The sequence below is a fragment of the Lagopus muta genome, chromosome 6, assembly GCF_023343835.1.
Source record: "Lagopus muta isolate bLagMut1 chromosome 6, bLagMut1 primary, whole genome shotgun sequence".
Classification (NCBI taxonomy): Eukaryota; Metazoa; Chordata; class Aves; order Galliformes; family Phasianidae; genus Lagopus; species Lagopus muta.
Window position 1 is genome coordinate 58721848 of NC_064438.1, and position 19315 is coordinate 58741162.

A 19315-nucleotide genomic window follows, 5' to 3' on the forward strand; every position below is an offset into this window, starting at 1 on the left:
TCACCGAATGGTTTGGATTGGAAGGAACCCTTAAGAACATCCCGTTCCAACCCCTGCTGCAGGCAGGGCCACCTCCCACAGCCCAGGTTGCTCACAGCTCCATCCAGCCTGGCCTCCAGTGCTTCCAAGGAGGGGCATCCACAGCCTCGCTGTGTGTCTTTGTGCCTGTGTATCTGTGTATCTGTGCCCACGTGTTTCTGCATTCACATTTCCCTCACGGAGGTGCTCCTGTGCTCACTTTTGACCCGAATCTGATGACAGGAACCTTATTTTATTCTGCAGAATGAAAAGTAAAAGGAAAATTAATCTAATCTGGCAAATTCACCTTTTCAGTCGCTCAAGAAGCAGAGCTGGCTTGGAGGCCATGGAGAGGAGGGGACTCCGAGCGCACCGCAGCCGTTGCCGCCGCTTAATCCGATGCGGAGAAAAGGCTGTTAAGCTCTGAAGGGATCTTACACGCATCCCCGTGGCATTTGACACGCTAATCTTACGGAAATAGATTAATTACAAACGCTATTTCTGTCGGCTTAACCGACTACCAAAAGGTCATTGCTAAAGGATGGAGCTGCCGAGGTTGCGCTGAATCGGCGGCACGGCGGGGTGCGGGGTGCGGGGTGCGGGGCGGCCCCGGGGGGAGGGGAGCGCGGTGCGGGGCGGCCGCGGGGCACAAATGCGGGCTGCTCAGATGGGCTCCGCACCGCCGGCTTCGTTTGCAGTCGTTCCCACGCGGGCGCGTCGCCATGGGAATGGACGCCCGCGGGATCCGGAGGGAGCGGAGCGGCGCCGTGCGGTGCCCGGGGCGGGGAATTGCCCCGCGGAGACCGCTGGGGCCGCGCGGCAGTCCCTGAGCCGCGATCCGCCCGCGGGTCTCTGCGCCCAACGGGGCCGAAACGCCGCGGGGCGGCACGCGGAGCTCCGTGATACCGCGTGGGGCGGGGAGCGCCGGGCGTCGGAGCGCGTGGTGGAGCTGCGGGCGGCCCCGAGAGCCGCGGGCAGCGGGAAAGGCGGACTTGAAGGGCCCCCCGTCCAACTGCGACCGTTCCGTCGTTCTGTGACCCTCTTTGGGGAAATCCCACCGCGCGGCATCTCGGTGCCTCCGTCCGTCGCTCATCGCGCTCAAGGGGCGGGCAGGGAAGGAAGAGCAGAGCCGTACGGCTGCGGCCCCGAGCGGCCACGGGGGCGGAGGGGAGCGAGGAGCGAGGGCTGCGGGGACGGGACGCGTCGGGGCTCGGAGGTTCCGCCGGGCGCCGCGGGTCGAGCCCCTCCGCTCCGCCCGCGGCTTCGAGCGCTTCGGGGCGCTGAGAGAGAGCCCCGGCGCCCGGCAGATGGTAGCAAAGCTCTGTGCCGCTCCGTGCCGCCGCCTAACGGAGCTCCGCGGGCTGAAATTCGGGCTCTCGGCGGTGCTCGCGCTGCGGGAACGCGCTGCGGCCGGGAGCCGGGCTGGGCCGTCCGAGAGGAGCGGGCGGAAAGCTGCGGGGAGCCGGGAGGGGCTCTGCGGGGTGAGAGCGGCAGTGCGGCTCGGGGTGCGGGCGGCTGAGCGCGGCTCCTTCCGGGGGGGTCGGGGAAAGGATTCTCCGTCGCTCGCTGCAATTGCACTTGCGGGAAGATGCGAATTGCGCGGCCAGCTGCGGCGTCGCGAAGGTTTGCGACGACCCCTACGCGCAGACGGGAGCATTTAATGAGCCGTGCCTTAATTGGAGACGCGGAGACCCGCGGCAGCCGGCAGCCCGGCGGGCCCGCAGTACCACCGCACGCACATCGCGCCCGGCCCGCGTTGCCGTCGGGTGGCGGCTGTGACCGAAAAACCCCGAGGGGCGGCCGGGGGTCTCATCTGGAGGGAGGGTCGATGAGTTCCAAAGAAGCTTGGGACGAAAGTAGGGAAAACAGCCGCTCCCAGCAGGACTCAGTACAGATATTGGGCTTTTCTTTTCCTGAAGTTTTCAATGGTTTCTAAGGCACATCTGATTCTTTATTCCTCCAGAAAATCTGCTGCCTGCGTGGATCCTCTCCCTGGCTTTCAGTTCCCTTAGGAGAAACCTGGAGCACTCCCCATGCCTGGGGGTGTGGGGGCAATCACCCAGAATGGGCAGCTGAGGGAAATGTGTGCCTTTGTTTGAGGGACAGTCACCCACTGGGGTATGGGATGTGTCCCCATGGCTGTGCTGGGTGCACGTCACGCTGATGGGTTATGCTGTGTTGGGTGGGATTTTGTAATGTTTGCAGAAGTCAAGAAAAATGAGGCTCTGTGTCCTCCCAGGAGTGCTGGGACTCAGTATCCTCCCCAGCACCCAGCTGTGAGAGTATTTTAGCAGCAGATTGGGATTCATAGGAGCGTAAAAGCATTCCACTTGGAAATGAGTTCTAATATCCCCAACCCCAGCCCACCCCTCCATGCCCACTGCCCACATCCTTCAATGCCACATCTCCATGGCTCTGGAACACCTCCAGGGACAGTGACCCCACCACTGCTGGGCAGCTGTGCCACTGCAGCACTGCTCATGTGGAGAAGAAATGTTTCCTAATATCCAACCTGACCACCCCCTGGCACTACTTGAGGCCATCACCTCTCATCCTATCGCTGTTACTCAGGAGCAGAAGCCAACCCACACCTCACCTCCTGTCAGGAAGCTGGGGGGAGCAATGAGGTCCCTCAGAGCCTCCTCTTCTCCAGACTTTCCCACCCCATTCCCTGCTCCCCATAGTACTGTGCTCCAGACCCCTCCTGGCCCTATTTGCAGCTCACATTCAGAGCTGTTGCCCACCACCCCCAGGGCCTTTTCCTCAACACAGCTCCCAGTCCCTCTGCCCCACACCTGCAGCACTGCGTGGGGTTGGTGTGACCAAATTGCAGGACCAGGCACTTGGTGTGTCGAACCTCATCCCATTGGCCTCAGCACGTTGGTCAGCCTGTCCTTGTCCCTCTGTAGAGGCTCCCTACCCTCAGGCAGGTCACTGCTTGGGGCACAGAGGACATTCCTGTATCCAGCCAGCAACTGATAGGTCATTCAGAGAGAAAACAGCAGCGTGTGATGAGAGGAATGCCTCCAGTTAGTGCTGAAGAAGGGCTGATGGAAGCCACGAGGCAAAGGAGTCACTCTCAGTGTGACATTTCAGCCCCGTTAGCCTGATGGGAAATGAGATGTATGGCAACGCTGGCTGTGTCAGAAGCTCAGTGTGTATCTGCCTATGGGATGCAAAGCCCCACAGTGCAGGTGGGTCCCGTGCTCAGGGTGGGCTTCCTTAAAACAAGTCCAATGCTGGTCCGCTGCTGAGCAGGCTGTGGTAACCCTGCACTCCTCTGCATGCCATCAGAAGCACTTCGGTCCCTTCCCCGCCTTTCCCTGGCAGCCAAGTTTACGAAATCATGTATATTAATCAACTCCCATCTCTCCAAAATGTAATTACAAATGCTGCAGCTCATTTTGTGCAGTGTAACCTGGCATTCCCAGAGCAGAAACCTGAACTGTGCATATTGGGAACGAGGGTGAAACACCTCCAGCATCCCCTGGCAGCCAGGGCTGCCTGCCCAGCACACAGGGATCCCATGGGGGGTTGGGAACCACAGCTCTGTGGCACTTTGATTTTGGGGTGTGTGGGACCTTTCCTTCACCCCCTCAGCTTGGCCAGACTGCTCAGCTAAAAGGCTGGAGATTGGAAGAAAATGGGCACTTTCACCCCCCAAAATGGGCATTTTCACCCCCAGATAGACACTTTGACCCCCAAAATGGGCGTTTTCACCCCCAGATAGACACTTTGACCCTCAAAATGGACATTTTCACTCAACAAGTGGGTACTTTCACCCTAAAAATAGGCATCTGCACCCCAGATGGGCACTTCCACCCCCAAAATGGGCACGTTCACCCCCAAATGGACACTTTGACTCCCAAAATGAACACTTTCACCCCCAAAATGGTCACTCTCACCCCTCAGATGGACACTTGCACCCCAAAAGCCTCAGCCCAGCCCCAGTCTTTGCAGTGTCGGTGCACACAGAGCAGGGATCCCCACCCAAAGGCCATCAGATGTGTCCGTTCTGTCAGTTCCCTGAGCCCAGAAGCATCAGCCCACCAGCAGCACGCAGAGCAGAGGGGTTTTTCTGACACTCTGCACATTCCCTGCAGGAAGGACAGAAGCGGTGATGCTGATTGCGTGGCGTGTCATTAATATTGAACAGCTTGCCATCATAAAAGATTCAGACTCACAGATATTGATTTTCACACTTGCATACGGCTGCGGCGCAAACAGGATTAGCGAGGTCTCATATGCAGCTCTTTAATTAAATCCATAAAGCACACTTTTTAATAAACTTGCATGCGTGGCTTCAGCTCAAACAAAGGGCTGCAATGGGAGCGATGTGCCCCAGGGTGGGGATCTGCCCTCTGCATGGCCTGGCCGTGTGTGATGGAGCCAGGGTGAGCTGTGGATGTGCAAAGCGATGGTGTGGCACACCTGCATGGAGGGGGCTCAGGGCAGCCCAAGGCAGGGCAGCACAACGTGGTCAGTGCAGCTCAGAGCTGTCGGTCGGGGACATTGCAGCAGGAGCTGCACCCCACTTGAGCCAGCCGTCTGTATTTAGGTTAATGCACAAGCAGTTTAATTTGGGAATATAAAACAAGATTGCCCATTTCGCACCAAATATCACACCCAACTGTGCAGAATCCCATTTTCAGACCTGCTCTGGCTGGGAGCATCTTCTGGCTTAATGCAGTCATTTATAACCTGGAGGCAGAGGTCTCACGTGGTTTGATTTCCAAGTTAGAAATAAACTTTATGGAGATGGAGAGCCGTGAGATGTCACAGCTGAAGTGAAGCTGATCTGGGCCCCGTGAGCTCTGCCTGCACATCCCCACTCTGATCCCTTGGGCTGCCCAGGGCTGAGGCAGTGCATGGGGCTGAGCCATGCAGGTTTGTGTTTAGCACATCCTGCTCCCATCTGCTAAACCCAGATGAGTGCAAACGAGCTCCACCACGCAGGAGGCACCTTCACATCTGGTGTCTGTGAGATTAGGCTGTGATAAGCCCATGTTCCACATGAAGTGCAGCTTTCAAGGTACACACTGCCCTGTGCAACTGGGAGAAGCGAGCTGCCATCCATTTACCCCACACCGGCCCTACACTGAGTGCAGGGGACAGCATGAGAAGGGCTGGGTGGGCTCCGGGCTTTGGGTTCTGTGGGTCCAGCAGCCAGCACTGGTGAAACAGCAAGCTGTCCTCTGTGTGTGTCTTCAGGCCCTGCACAGGGACAAGGAAACATGCCAAGTAAATGTTAGGAAAGGAATGTGATTACATTTTCTGACAGCGGTTGCCGTGATGTTCAGAAATGCACGAGATGAATGAGAGCTGCTCATTGTTTTGTTTTCCATGCCGAGTTGCCAGGGAGGAAAAAAAAAGTCCTGAAAATTAAAATAGTTTTTCAATCTGTTAGATAAATACCAGCACTGCTGATGAGGTGTTGGAGCAGCCGGGAGAAATGTGTCCGTGATGGAACCAGAAAGAGAGGCTGGGCTCTGTGTGTGGGGACCCTGCTGGAGAGCGGGGCTCACTGTGCCAGCAGCCGGGCTGTGGGGTGATGTGGGTGACATGGGGGGACACTGGGTGATGGGGGGTGACATGGGGTGACACCAGGAGGAAGTTTTTCAGCCAGAGGGTGGTGAGGCACTGGCACAGGTTGCCCAAGGAGGCTGTGGATGCCCCATCCCTGCAGGCATTCAAGGCCAGGCTGGATGTGGCTCTGGGCAGCCTGGGCTGCTGGTTGTTGACCTGCACACAGCAGGGGGTTGGAGCTGGATGAGCACTGTGCTCCTGTGCAACCCAGGCCATTCTAGGATTCTATGATTCTCCCTTTATTCTGGGTGATGGGTGACAGACCAGCCCTGTGCCTGCAGTGCTGCCCTGCAGGCTCCCAGACATTGGGTGGTTGCTGTTTGGGCACAAACCCATCACTGCACCTCTGGCTTGGGATTGCAGCAGCTCAGGGCCCTGGATGAGCGGGAAGACCCCCAGTTCCCCCCATGCAGGTGGCTCCGCAGGGCAGGCTGTGGGAAGGGCCCTGCTGTTACTGGGAGCAGATCTGCTTTGTGCCAGTGCTGATATATCTCTGCTATTTCCTGCTGTGCTTCAGGCGGCCGTTAATGGGCATAAGTTTGTTTGTTAGGGCTGTGAGAGCGCTCAACGTTTTTTAATGACTCCTATAACAGATTTAAAGAAAATGAAGAAAGAGGGAAAGAGATTGGGCTCAGAAAGAATATTGGATCTCACATTTGCAGATTTCCAATCTTGTTTTCCTTTCTGAAGGGAAATGATGACTGAGTGTCCTCCCTCGCTTAATGGTTTGCGATGAGTCTGAACCCAGCAGCCTGCAGGCTGTGTGCTGATGGCTGTGTGTGGGTATGGCAAGCCCTGCTGCTCCGGGTTGTCATGCATGTCCCCTGCTCAGCTCGCACCTGCCCTGTGCTGGCCACATCCAGGTAACAAGCTATAAAAGCTTGAGCTGTCTCCTGTCTTCTGGCATGATACCGGAGCATCGAAGAAAAGAGCTTAACTTGCAAAGTTACACTGACATTGTGAGCCTTGCATACCTAATAAACCATGGCTTCTTTAACTGAAAAGTGGAGGTTTTCATGGAATGCTACCCTTCTCATTACTGCATACATCTAGATTTAATTTGGCATGGGACACATCAACCTTGGCTTTTGGAGACAAGGTTAGAGCCTGCAGAGCATGAAAATGAGTTCTTCCAACCCCTTCTTATTGTCATTTCCTACTCTACCAGGCTCAGGCTTTGGGAGAACACAGGCACTGGAGTTGCATTCTACATTGTCTGGCATGAAATTACTACAGGAGATGTATTTCCCCTTCTCTGTCAGACATTGCCCCTTTTTTTCCAAGAAGAAGGAGTGCTTTGGGCCACAGAGGAAAGCAATAGCCAACATGTGTGCATTTTGCTGAGCACATTTTGAGATATTATCTTGTTCTGGAGGGCCTACAACAGTATTCTGCTCCTCTTTGGAACACACAGTTCCCTTACTATAGCCAGATTGCTGTTCCAAAGAGGCATCACAAGGCTTTTGGGTCAAACCACCTCTTTGGTTGGGTCTGTTATGGGCATTTTGCTGCTTTCTGTCCTGTTGGGGTCAGGGGAGCCCTTCAGCATCCCCTCACCCTGAAGTGGGTGGGCAGAGATGGCAAAAGAAGGGGAAACAAAGATGGATACGATACAAAAAGCTTTGGTTTATGGAAAGAAAATAAAGCAGCAGTTGGCACACGGCTCTATTGCTCCATCTGACACCGGGAGCTGCAGAGCAGGCAGTGGGATGGGATGTGCTGATGCTGCAGCGGTCGGATAGAGCCAAACATCTGCCCACCAGTGCACTGAGCCCATGGGAGAGCACTGGGGCTGTCACCTCGGGCACTGCCAGGTCCTGCAGTGACACCACCGACCTCCAGCTGCCAACCCTCACAGCTGCACTCCGAGCAGCCAGGACCTTGGAGCAGTGCAGGGGGAGGGGTTGGGAGGAATACTTTCTGGAGGTGGGGAGGTCAGACAGCTCTGGTAAATCAGTTGTTTTGTTGCACGCTGATTTTGCTCCATTAGCTCTTAAAGGAGTGAGACACTTTTATGCCTGTTTCGTCGTTGAATTCGACTTTCACTGAAATTGCAGCATCCCCTTGTTGCAGAGAGGGACCAGGCTGTGAGCAAGAGTGCTGCAGCTCCAGGCACACCCAAAGCAGGGTGACTGCTGTGGGCACCCAACAGCTCCTGCTCTGCCCTCCTGTGATGCCAAAGAAGTGCCCGTCCCAGGAGGTCACCATCAGCAGGGCTCACAGCTGGCTGTGCTTCCACCCAAGGCTCTGTTCCCAGGCCCCAGAAGCTCAGGGCAGAGGATCTCACAGTCAGCATACAGCCGATTTCTTCTGAAAATCAGTAGGTTTTGTGGCTGCCCTTTCTTCCCAGGGCTCCTTGGGCAGCTGAGCCTGCTCTGGTGCCATTGGCAGCCTTCGTGTTGGCTCCAGTGGCCCTTTGGATCTGACTCTGTCAAGATGGATGATACCTCAGTTTTCTGAATGGCAACCCTTGAAACAGAGATAGATTTTCTCTGGTCGTGGAGAAAGCTCAAAGAGGGCAGATTTAAGTTGGATATCAGGAAAAAGTCTTACAATGAGGGAGGTGAGGCACCAGCATGAGTTGCCCACTGACGCCCCAAGGCCAGGCTGGATCAGGCCCTGGGCGACCCGATGGAGCTGTGGCATCCCTGTGTGTGGCAGGGGACTTGGACTAGAGTCATAGAATCCTTAGAGCTGGAAGGGAGCTCTGCAGGCCACGCACTGCAACTGCCCTGACTCTTGCAGAGGCTGCTGTATCTCGTGGGTGAGACCCTGGGCTGCTCTGTGCTTTGGTGACACAGCGTGCCGCAGGTTGGGCACGGATCAGCAGTGACTGCAGGCAGCACGCTCACACCGCACTGCTTTACGGGGGCTAATGAACTAAAGTGTTTATTTCATGCTCCATTTCCACAACTAAATGGCTGTAATATATAATGTGATTATTCCAGTCTTTCTTCAGCTGCACTTATGACCGTAAGGGACGCGGAAAGTATCATTATTGGGAGAAAAGCACTGTTCATGTATTTTTGTATGCAGATCATTATGTGTTAAATCAGAGCATTGACATGCTATGAAAACAAGTAAACTGAGTTAAAAAATAGCTGAAATTCCTAATACGTTATACTGACATCTGATTAATTTGCAGCCATCTTCAGGGCCTGTGATTAATGGATGTTCTGCCCACTCTTGAACATCTCAATTCACTTCAGTCCCAATTTTGTCATGTCACACTCTTCAAAATTTGACATTTTCTTCTATGATCCATGGTCAGAAGAACCATATTGCAAACTCTACTTACTGGTGCTCTGGAGGTGTGCTTGCAGGATACGGGAAAGCATCCAGGGGGGTCTGGATCTCTCCAGAGAAGGGGATTCCCCCTCCACTTTGGGCAGCTGTGCCAGGTCAACTCCATGCAGATAAATCCTAGGTTAGCAGAAGTTTTACAGGTTGTTTGCTTGGCTGTTAAGTATTTAAATTGCGTTGTAGCTCATAATTTAAAATATGAGCTGTGTGTGCCAGGGCATGTGCACAGGGCCCAGAGAAGTGCCCTGGGCTCAGCTCTGGGTGCTCCTGCTGGGACGGGGAGGGCCAGAAGGACCTGGAGTTGTACTCCATCCTCTGCCATGCTGTGATTCTGCGATCCTGTGAGCTCTTTTGAATCAATCTTCTCCTCAGCTCTGAGTGTAACTGCCTGGAAAAGCAGCCAGAACTGCTTTCTGCCCAGCTGCCTCCTGCCTCCTCCTCAGCTGTACCCCAGAGGTGGGGAAGCTCAGCCATGCCCCAGAGCCAGCAGCAAGCCCTCGGTTGTCCCTAGTGAGGTGGGTGCAGACGGGGCTGCAGGGGATTGCTGCCTTGTTCAAAGACTGATCTCATCTTGATGTCCTCTTCTGCTGTCTGCTTCAGAGCAGTCAGTTAAGGGTGAGACATGAAAACGCGTGTCAGTCCGAAAAATGCCCTCTGTGAGCGATGAATTCCACAGACCACAGACAGTCAGTGCTCCGGTGAACTTTCCAACTTCCATGAGGCCATGGAAGGAAGGATGGAATCCCATCTGGTGGGCAAGGCAGAGGCCTTGGTGCAGGGCTCAGAGGCAGATTGAACTTGCTGAGGTGAGAGGGGACCCTGATCCCATCACCAGGCACACAGAGTCACACCTGGCTGTGTTCATTGAGACTCAGTGTGTTCCACCTGAAGACAAACGCCCTTCTTGCCCTGGAGGACATTGACTTGTCCATGACTCAGCTCAATGAAAACTGAGCTGATTGTTCACCCATATATCTGGTCCTTTTCCACCCAGGCCATTCTATGATCCTATGGTTTTATGAACACCATGACCTGCTGCTCAGGTGGGTGCTGGCACAGCTGCCATCCTGGCAGCCAGTTGCAGGGACTGGGCATGCTGTGTGGAGCTGAGGTCACCCACAGCTGCTGGTGCAACTGCAGTGCTGGGGATATTGCCCAGGGGAGGTTGCACAGCCACCCCCTGCCCCATGTCAGCAGGATGAGAACTGATGGATGCATCACATGCTGCCACACAGCGTTCTGCAAAGGCACTTTGCTCAGGCACTGCAAAGCCCAGCATTGCCCACGTAGCACAGTGCTGCATGGGGCCTCACAGCGTGCTCAGCCCCTGGGAGGGTTTGAGGAGATGCAGCAAAATGCACATTCCTCTCCCAGAAAATGTTCACTGCAACAAGATTTTGAAACAGAGACCTGGAAATAAATGCAGAATTCTTTTGCCCTTTCCAGGCATGGTTCAGAATGGGTAAAGCTTTCCAATGGCTCTGGCAGGGCGGCTGTGCTGTGTCCAACCCATCTCTGCTCACACACCTGGCACTGGTGAGCATTCCCAGGCTGGATGTGGCTCTGGGCAGCCTGGGCTGCTGGTTGGCGACCTGCACACAGCAGGGGTTGGAACTGGATGAACGCTGTGCTCCTTTGCAACCCAGGCCATTCTAGGATCCTACGATTCCTCAGAGCCACGGGTTGGGTTAAATTATCTCCTGATAATTTCTTTCAAGATTTGTATTTCTGGATTCATAATTGCACAAAATGTCTGCAAGTGAACAAAATTTCACAGAAAATGGTTCTCTGCTTCCACACATCATTACACTCAGAGGGAAGTGCTGTCAAATAGCAGATGGTGTATTATTCTGGAATTAACCGATCAACATATGTTTACTTTATACATAAAGCCCACATTTGAGATATTCAGGTATTATTTCATGTGTGTATAAAGAAATACCGTTTTCAAAAGACTCAGCTCCCAGAGGGCACAATTAGCAGATCCAGACACACAGGTGCAAATCAAGTTTCATGTCTCTACCTGATTTCTACTCCTTTGAGTTGTGACAGTGCTGTGAAACCTCTTCCTTTTGTACTAAATAAGTATTCTGGAATGGAAAGAAACCCTGCTATCTGTGTCCCTGACACTCTGGTGCTGTGGAGGTTGGAGACCCGGGCTGCCTAAAACGGTCCTGGCATTCCCAGAGTGGACACATGAGGGTGATGTGGGTCAGCGCCATCTGACAGCCCAGCGCCTCCTCCGCTTTCTGCCTCAATTTGAATTGCAGCTGTGAATTGCTGCCGGCTCCTGTTTTTCAGAGAGAACTGAATGTATTTTGAAGAAAATACATCAGAAGCAGGGAAATCTGAACAGCGGGGGTGTGTTGACATCCCAGTTCGGGGCTGAGCACAGCACCCTGCAGCAGCGACTGCTGTGCTGGGAGCAGAGCTGCGGTCCCAGCTGTGCCTGCAGCTGTGCTGATCCCATGGGAGCCCATGGATGCTTCCTTACTTCTGCTGCTTCTGCTCTTTAGGCAGAAACACTGCGAGGATCACAAGGACAGTTATGTCCTTGCTGAGCAAATTCCTGTGTCAGAAATGTGAACCTGCCCAAACTGGCAGCCAAGCACCACCTCTGCCTTTTCTATGCTTCAGTTTCTGAGGGTTTATCTTCTATCACTTGATCCATGCATCAGGCAAAAGCCATTTGTTAGAGCAGGAATACAAACCACCAGAAGTAACCAGCACCTCTCTATGCTGTGCAGTCTCCTGGGGCAGCAGGAAGCTGAGCAATGTCCTTGCAGAGCTCCAGCTGGAGCTGCACCTTGCCTTTCCTCATGCAAAGGAAGAAGGCTGGAGCACCTCACTATGAGGTCAGGCTAAGAAAATTGGGCTCTTCAGCCTGGAGAAGAGAAGGCTTTGAGGACGCCTCATAGTGGCCTTACAGGACCTAAAGGGGGCCTACAGGAAAGCTGGGAAGGGACTTTTTATACGGGCAGGTAGTAACAGGATGAGGGGAAATGGCATCAGCTCTTGTGTCCTGAACTGCTGTGCCGGACGGCTGCATCGCGCTCCCTGCTCCCTTCCTTTGGCCTGGTGGGAGCTGCATGCATCCCCAGCACGACCACCAAACCTGCTGCTTTCTGCTCTGTGGCAGTCCAGCAGTTCTATGGCTGGGAGGAGTGAAGTCTTCATCATCTCCTGCCATGCATCTCCATCAACACATTCCAATCTTTCTCTGGTCCCACATAATCCCCTACTTCTATTGGCATTAAGGGTGCCTAGAGAAAGGGATTTCCCCTGCTCTAGGTTGTATAGCCAAATGCTTATTTCTAATTATAAGCACTTTGGCTGTTGGCACCTGTCACAGCCATCCAGCAGAAGTGCTGCAGGTTTGCACAGGTCCTCAGTTTTGATGCATTTCTCCTCACGTTAGTGATATACTGTGAATAATCCACAGCTGGAAGACAAAGTGGGAGCCTTGTCATGCTGTGACCATTTACTTATCTCCTATTTTCTGCATCCAGGCCTGGGGCCCCCAGCACAGGACAGATACAGAGCTCTTGGAATGAGTGCTGAGCACTGAGATGATCAGAGGGCTGGAGCAGCTCTCCTGTGAGGAAAGGCTGAGGGAACTGGGCTTGTTTAGCTTGGAGAAGAGAAGGCTCCATGGAGACCTCATTGTGTCCTTCCAGTGCTTGAAGGCAGTGGATAAACAGGAGGGGAACGGCTGTTTGTGAGGGTGGGTGGTGATGGGACAAGGGGAATGGATTTAAAGTGAGACAGGGGAGGTTTGGGTTGGATATGAGGAGGAAGTTTTTGAGCCAGAGGGTGGTGAGGCACTGGCACAGGTTGCCCAAGGAGGCTGTGGATGCCCCATCCCTGCAGGCATTCAAGGCCAGGCTGGATGTGGCTCTGGGCAGCCTGGGCTGCTGGTTGGTGACCTGCACACAGCAGGGGTTGGAGCTGGATGAGCACTGTGCTCCTGTGCAACCCAGGCCATTCTAGGATTCTACAATTCTATTTCTTAAATGGATTTAATTTAGAGGAAGTTTGGTGGTGTGCTGCTGTGCTGTGGGAACACCCAGATCCTGGGAGGAGGATGAGGAGGTCCATGCTGGGCTCAGCCAGAATCTGTGTTTGTGCACTGAAACAATTCATCAGACCTCGTACTTCTTGTATGTGACATTTCTCATTCAGAAAACCCTCAACTGCTCACGTTGTACAAAATAGCAAAATGTTTTATTTGCATTTGTAAGTGGGTAAGTGCAGCTGACTCAGCAGGAATTTCAGAGAGGATAACTGAGCAGCACAGAGCTTTCTGGAGCAAACGCACATGGGAACAACAATGCAGGAGACAATATCATTTATGGGATATTTTCAAGCAAAAAAGATTGGGAAAAGACTACAACAACAGCATTAAGAGCTCTTTCCCCTGGCATTTCCTCCCAGCTGCTCGGAGTTTAAGGGCAGCTACATCATTTTAATATCCAGCAGTGGATCTGTTTCTCATGGGTTGGCCACGGCCTTTTGAAACTACCTATAATTTCTGCAGTTTCTTTGGGGGAATGAATTCCACATCCTGATTATGTACTGCATGTGATTAACTCCCCTTAAGCTTTGTTCTAAGCTGAAGGCATAGCAATTTCACAAGACGACCTGCAAGCTGTCTAATGAAAAACAGCTCTTACTCACTGTGCTCCCTGAGCCCCACAGCTGTCTCTCTGCTCTGCCATGCTCCATCCCCAAAGCTGCAAGGTCCTCCCAAGCTCATAGCTGGGTGCGAAGTGCCAGTTTTTGCCATCTGTCCCATTGCTCGTGGTTCATTTTTCCTATCTTCCCTATCTGGCCTTCCTTATCACCACATCATTCACCTCATGTCGCTCATTGCAGCAGTGAAATTATTTAACTGGGCTGAAATCCCTTTTCCAATCAGAGGTATATTCTGAGTGTTGGGTCTGTTCCATTGCCACGTGAGATGTGCAATTGCTCTAACAGACAACTTGCTCTTGTTTAAAGCCCAGCTGGATGCATGTAGGGGATTTTTAATTGAAGTGCCTCAGGACCTCACTGAGGTTAGAATCAGGTCAGAAAGCATTTTCTCAGCCTCTTTCAAGGCAAAAGCATTCAGCCCATTTCTGCCCACTTTTTTTCATACCCAAGTGGTACAGTTTCACAAATACAGTGCAGAGCTCAGATGTGGCCTTCTACACTACGGCTGTAATTGGATTCACAAATCCAATTACGGCAGTTTATGGGAGGAACAACTCACACACAGATTTAAGTTTTTCATCATTTTTCCACTTTTCATTCTCCACATCCCAAAGCCTGAGACTGCTGGGTGATAGATAGGAGCAGAAGGAGTGGGTGGGAGGCAATGCACTGCACTTGGATGTCAGCTCTCGCAGGCATGTGGTGGTTTCTGCACATCAGCTTCAGTGTGCAACCAAAACTTTGAGAGCAGAGCAAGTCAAAATGGGGCAGCAAAACATTTATCAAGGCTCTTCCTCAGCACGTACCTGCAGTGCCCTGGGTGTGAAAACAGCATGGCACCAGCTGGCTGCCTCCTATGCACAAAAGCAGATCCCAGTAACCCACCCATAGGGCTGCCCTGTGCCCTGGGCTGCCCACAGAGCATGGGCTGCACCTCAGTGCAAGGTGATGGCTGCAATGCCTGCACTGAAAGGATCTTGGTGGCCAAACTCCAGAAACGTGCACAAATTAGAAACGTCCCAGAGAGGACTGGGGCACCACCTTGGGTACCTTCCAGCTCAGGATGACTTCACTCCATCACAGTAAGGCCAAAATGCTTTGATGCTTTTGCTGCAGACATTCACAACGTGCCTGTGAGAGTCAGAAAGGTAAAACTTCCTGCTGAAAGTTCAGTGGGTTTTTTGTGTTTTTAGCACTGGATTTGTTGGAACAAACTGGAGAGCCCAATGCCCATGGTGCTCAATGGTCTCAAGCCAAAAGAAGATACATGGTTATGTTTTTATTTCAGTACAAATATTGGAGTCTTTCTATTCCTCCTGCAGAGCACTGGGGGGTGTCTGCTCCCCTGGGCTGTGCTGAGGTTTCTGCTCAGCCTGTGCCTGGGGCTCGGCATCTCTTCCTGCAGAGTTAATGCTGCAGCATTACACAAGAAAACAAAGTTCCCATCACACTGAGGAATCTTCCTTGCTCGTATGGCTTTGTACAGCTTATTGTAAAGACCAGAGGGATTGTTTTACAAGCTGTCTTGTAGGCTTTTATGTTATTTAATTGGAATCAAATTAATGTTAGAATTACAGAATCAAACGGTTTGAGTTGGAAGGGGCCCTTAAAGGCCATCCATTCCCACTCTCCAAAATGCACAGGGACACCCACAGCTCCATCAGAGCTCACAGCCCATCCCCTGACCTTGGCTGTGTGCAGGGATGGGGCAGCACCGCCTCTCTGGGCAAACTGCCCTTGTAAAAAACTTCTTCCCTATCTCCAATCAAACTCTCCCCTCTTACAGTTTGAAACCATTTCCCCTTGTCCTGTCACCACGGACCCAGCAAAAAATCCTATCCCTCCTTCTTCCAGTGACTCAGAGTTTTGTGCTGTTAATTCACTCAGCAGTCTTTTTATAACCAGTGAATCCTATAGCCCCGTGTGTACACGCTGCCTTGGAACCAATGGAAGTTTGGTTATGCACCATGAGAGAGGAGTGTGGGTTTGTTTGTGCTGGGAATTGGGTGGAAATCTGTTTCTCTACTTCTTTTATCCACATTATTTCTTGTCTTGCTGCCATAAGAGATATTCTATGCTATATGAGCAGCAGTGTTTAACTGTGTCAGAGCAAATCAGAAGGGAATTTTGGCTGTACGTGGAGCACAAATGGGACACTCAGTGCACCCACGTTTCTGTGGGCAGCCGCCAGGTTCTTCTGTCTTTTTAGATGACGTGTGTAAGGGCTGCAAAGGAGCCGTGCTGTCACTGTTGGGAAGAAGCCACCTCCACCACCGCCCTGTAAGGCAGACCTTCCTCTGGAACAAGCCAAGCCAAGCACACCGGCTGAGTGATGAGCTGCTGCTTTTCAAAATCCACGTCAGTGTTGTGATTAAACCCAGCCAAGGAAACACCATCCCCAGGCACACCCAGCGCTGCCTGGGGCACTGCTGGCGGCTTGGTGACCTCACAGTGACAGGGACCTTCTGGGGAGGGTGGCACCCAGCAGGGTTCTCCCGTCCCACACCGCCCCCAGCCCCCGCCAGCCCCCTGCCATGGGGCTGCCCCACACCTGAGGGTCCGCCAACCTCAGTGCTTCCCCACATCGTCACCTTCAGCCCCAGCGATGCAAGGAACCGGGGAGCAAGAGGGGATGTCAGACAAGGGAAGTGAAGACTCACACAGCCGCACGGAGGACAGGGCCCAGCACACCGGCAGCGATACCAACATCTCTGCAGCTGTGGCCAAGCGGACGGAGGCCCCGGGGCTGGAGGAGGCTGGCGGAGCTGAGCTGCAGGCAGCATCCCCGAGTGGCAGCCAGTGCTCCCTGGGGCAGGAGCTGAGCCCCAGAGCTCAGGGGACCTCCAGGGAGAGCAGCTGGATGTCTCTGGAGCCTCCTGGTCTGGAGGACCAAGCTTCCCTGACCGCACGGGGACCATCGCCGCTCAGCATTGACTCCGTGGAACGGCAAGAGCAAGCACGGGCCATGGCCTACCAGGCTGAGGATGGAGCGACCTGGGTGAGCCAGCAGGCGAGGAGAGAGGTGACCAACAGGAGCCAGCAGACCGGCACTGAGTGGAGCGGGAAGGCTCTGGGAGAAGCCCTGATATCTCCCGGTATGGAAATTCTCAGCATCGGTGCAGAGAATCCTGTCTCCCTGAAGCTGGTGCAGCAGAAACCCGAGGAACCTGCCCTGGTCCCTCACAGCAAAGTGGTCATGGAGCTTAAGATGGATTCTGGCAATCTTCAGGGATTAGAGTTTGTGCTGGGGAGAAATGAACAGAAGCACATGTTTTGTGTAGGCTTCACCGATACAGCTGAGCAGAAACATGTTTTCTCAGCAACCAGTGATCATCTGAAGGGCAGTTTAGCAAGTGAAATGATGAAGAGCAGTCATGAGCAAACAAGTGATGCTTGTAAGATGAACCTGGAGACAGCAGAAAAAGCAGCGTTCCAATGCTCCATAGCTGCACTGGAGGAGGCTGGGGGAATGTGCAACCTCATGACTCTCAAAGGAAGGATGGGGGCAGGGAAAATGGGGAGAATGTTGGTCATCTCCGAAGAACAAATGGGCAACACTGTAATTCAGACAATTCATGAAATGACTCAGATGTCACCTGCAAGTCAGCAGCCCCAGTACAGCCATGATGTGGGTGAGAACTAGATGGCTCGCATCCCTCAGATGTGCGCTGCAGCAGAGGCAGAACTGCTGCAAATGATGTCATGCCAGACATGGGGCAGCGGGAGCGAGAACAGAAATGCAGAGAGGACCTCAGAGCTCCTGGTTGCCTCTGGTGGCCCCAGGGACACACAGAGCATGGGCTTACCCAGAGGAATGGGCAGCGAGGCTCAGCAGACTTGCACTGTTATTTGTCTGAATGAAGGTATCTGCATCAAGAGGGAAACAGGCAAATCAATCAGGAGTAAAAACCAGCAGACGAGTGCTTCTCAGGAGAGAAGGGGGCCTGGAAATCCCTGTTAGCTGTGCCATCGCAATTTATCCTGCTTAACAGACATTCTTGCTATGCCTTAGGAAGAGAGGAAACTTGCACCTTCAGGCTTTAAAACACTTCTGAGAGGCTTCAAGCAACGCCTCTTGCTGTACATGTCTGTAAACACTGAAGCCATTATGAGGGACATGGAAAAGAGAGGAAGAGTGGTGGAAATAAAGTAACTGTAAAGGAAGTACTGAGCTGAAAGGCACCAAAAGGAGTAAAAGACACATAAAAGAGAAAAAGCAACGAAAAAGAAACTGTGTTGTCACTAAATTTTTGTTCGCTACATCTGTCTGCAAGCCAAAGGCTTGCACCTTGTCTCATGCCCCAGGACACCAGGGAGGAACATGTAGCAGATCCTCCTGGAAAACGTATTAAGGCACAAGAGGGATGAGGAGGGGATCCAAGACAGCCAGCATGGCTTTGCCAAGGGGAGGCAGTGCCTGAGATGTTGGTGGCTTCTATCCTGGAGCGATGGCATCAATGGACAAAGGAAGGGCAACTGATGTCATCTACCTGGACTTCTGTAAGGACTTTGACATGGTCCCACAGCACATCCTTATCTCTGAATTGGAGTGATATAGATGTGAAGGGTGGACTATTTGGTGGGTTAGGAATTGGTTGGAAGGTTGCAGCCATAAGGTTGTGGTCAGTGGTGACAAGTAGTGTCCCCTCAGGGTCCATCTTGGTGCTCTTCAGCATCTTTATCAGTGACACGGATGATGGGATTGAGTGCACTCTCAGTGAGTTTGCAAGCTGAATGCTGCAGCTGATATGATAGAAGGAAGGGGTGCCATCCAGGGAGACCTGGACAGGCTTTAAAGGTAGGCCCTTGTGAACTGAATGAGGTTCAACAATGCCAAGTGCAACGTTCTGCACTTGGGTCAGGGCAATCCCAGGTGTGTGCACCGACTGGTAGGACTCCTTGGGAGCAGCTCTGTGGAAGAAGACATAGGGGTTTTGATAGTTGAAAAACTGAACACGAGCCAGCAGTGTGCACTTGCAGCCCAGAAGGTCAATGGCATCTTGGGCTGCATCAATAGAGGAATTGTGGGCAGGGAGGGGATTGTTCCCTTTTACTCTGCCAACATGAGGCCCTGCATGGAGTACTGCATCCAGGTCTGGGGTCCCCAGCACAGGAAAGATGTGGAGCTTTTGGAGAAAGTCCAGAGAGGGCCATGAAGATGCTCAAAGGTTGGAGCATCTCTCCTATGAAGCCAGTTTGAGAGGGCAACAAGAGGAAATGATTTTAAAATAAAAGATATTTTGTTAGATTAGATAACAGGGGGAAATTCTTAACTGAGAGGGTGGTGAGCTGGCACAGACTGCCCAGAAAGGCTGTGGATGCCCCATCCCTGGAGGCCAGGTTGGATGGGGTCCTGGGCAGCCTGATCTAGTGCCTCTAGTTGCCTAGGCTGGCAACACTGCCTGCAGCAGGGAGATTTGAACTAGATGATCTTTGAGGCCCTTTCCAACATAAGCCATTGTAAGATTCTATGATTCCATGATTCCATGCCATGGCCATGCACTCTGCAGTGCAGCTGGGGTTGCACGTAGCACACTGAGCCCCTGTGGTTTTTTGGCTGTAGAAAAGGCTCCACTGATGTCCAGCATCAGAGCTGTGGGCTTCATGCCTCCTGAAATGGCCCTACTTGTGAAAACTTGTCCTTTAACCTCTCCTTCTCCATTTTCTCACCTATAAATGGGAACAGCAATGCTTTCTTCCCTAGATTTGTAAT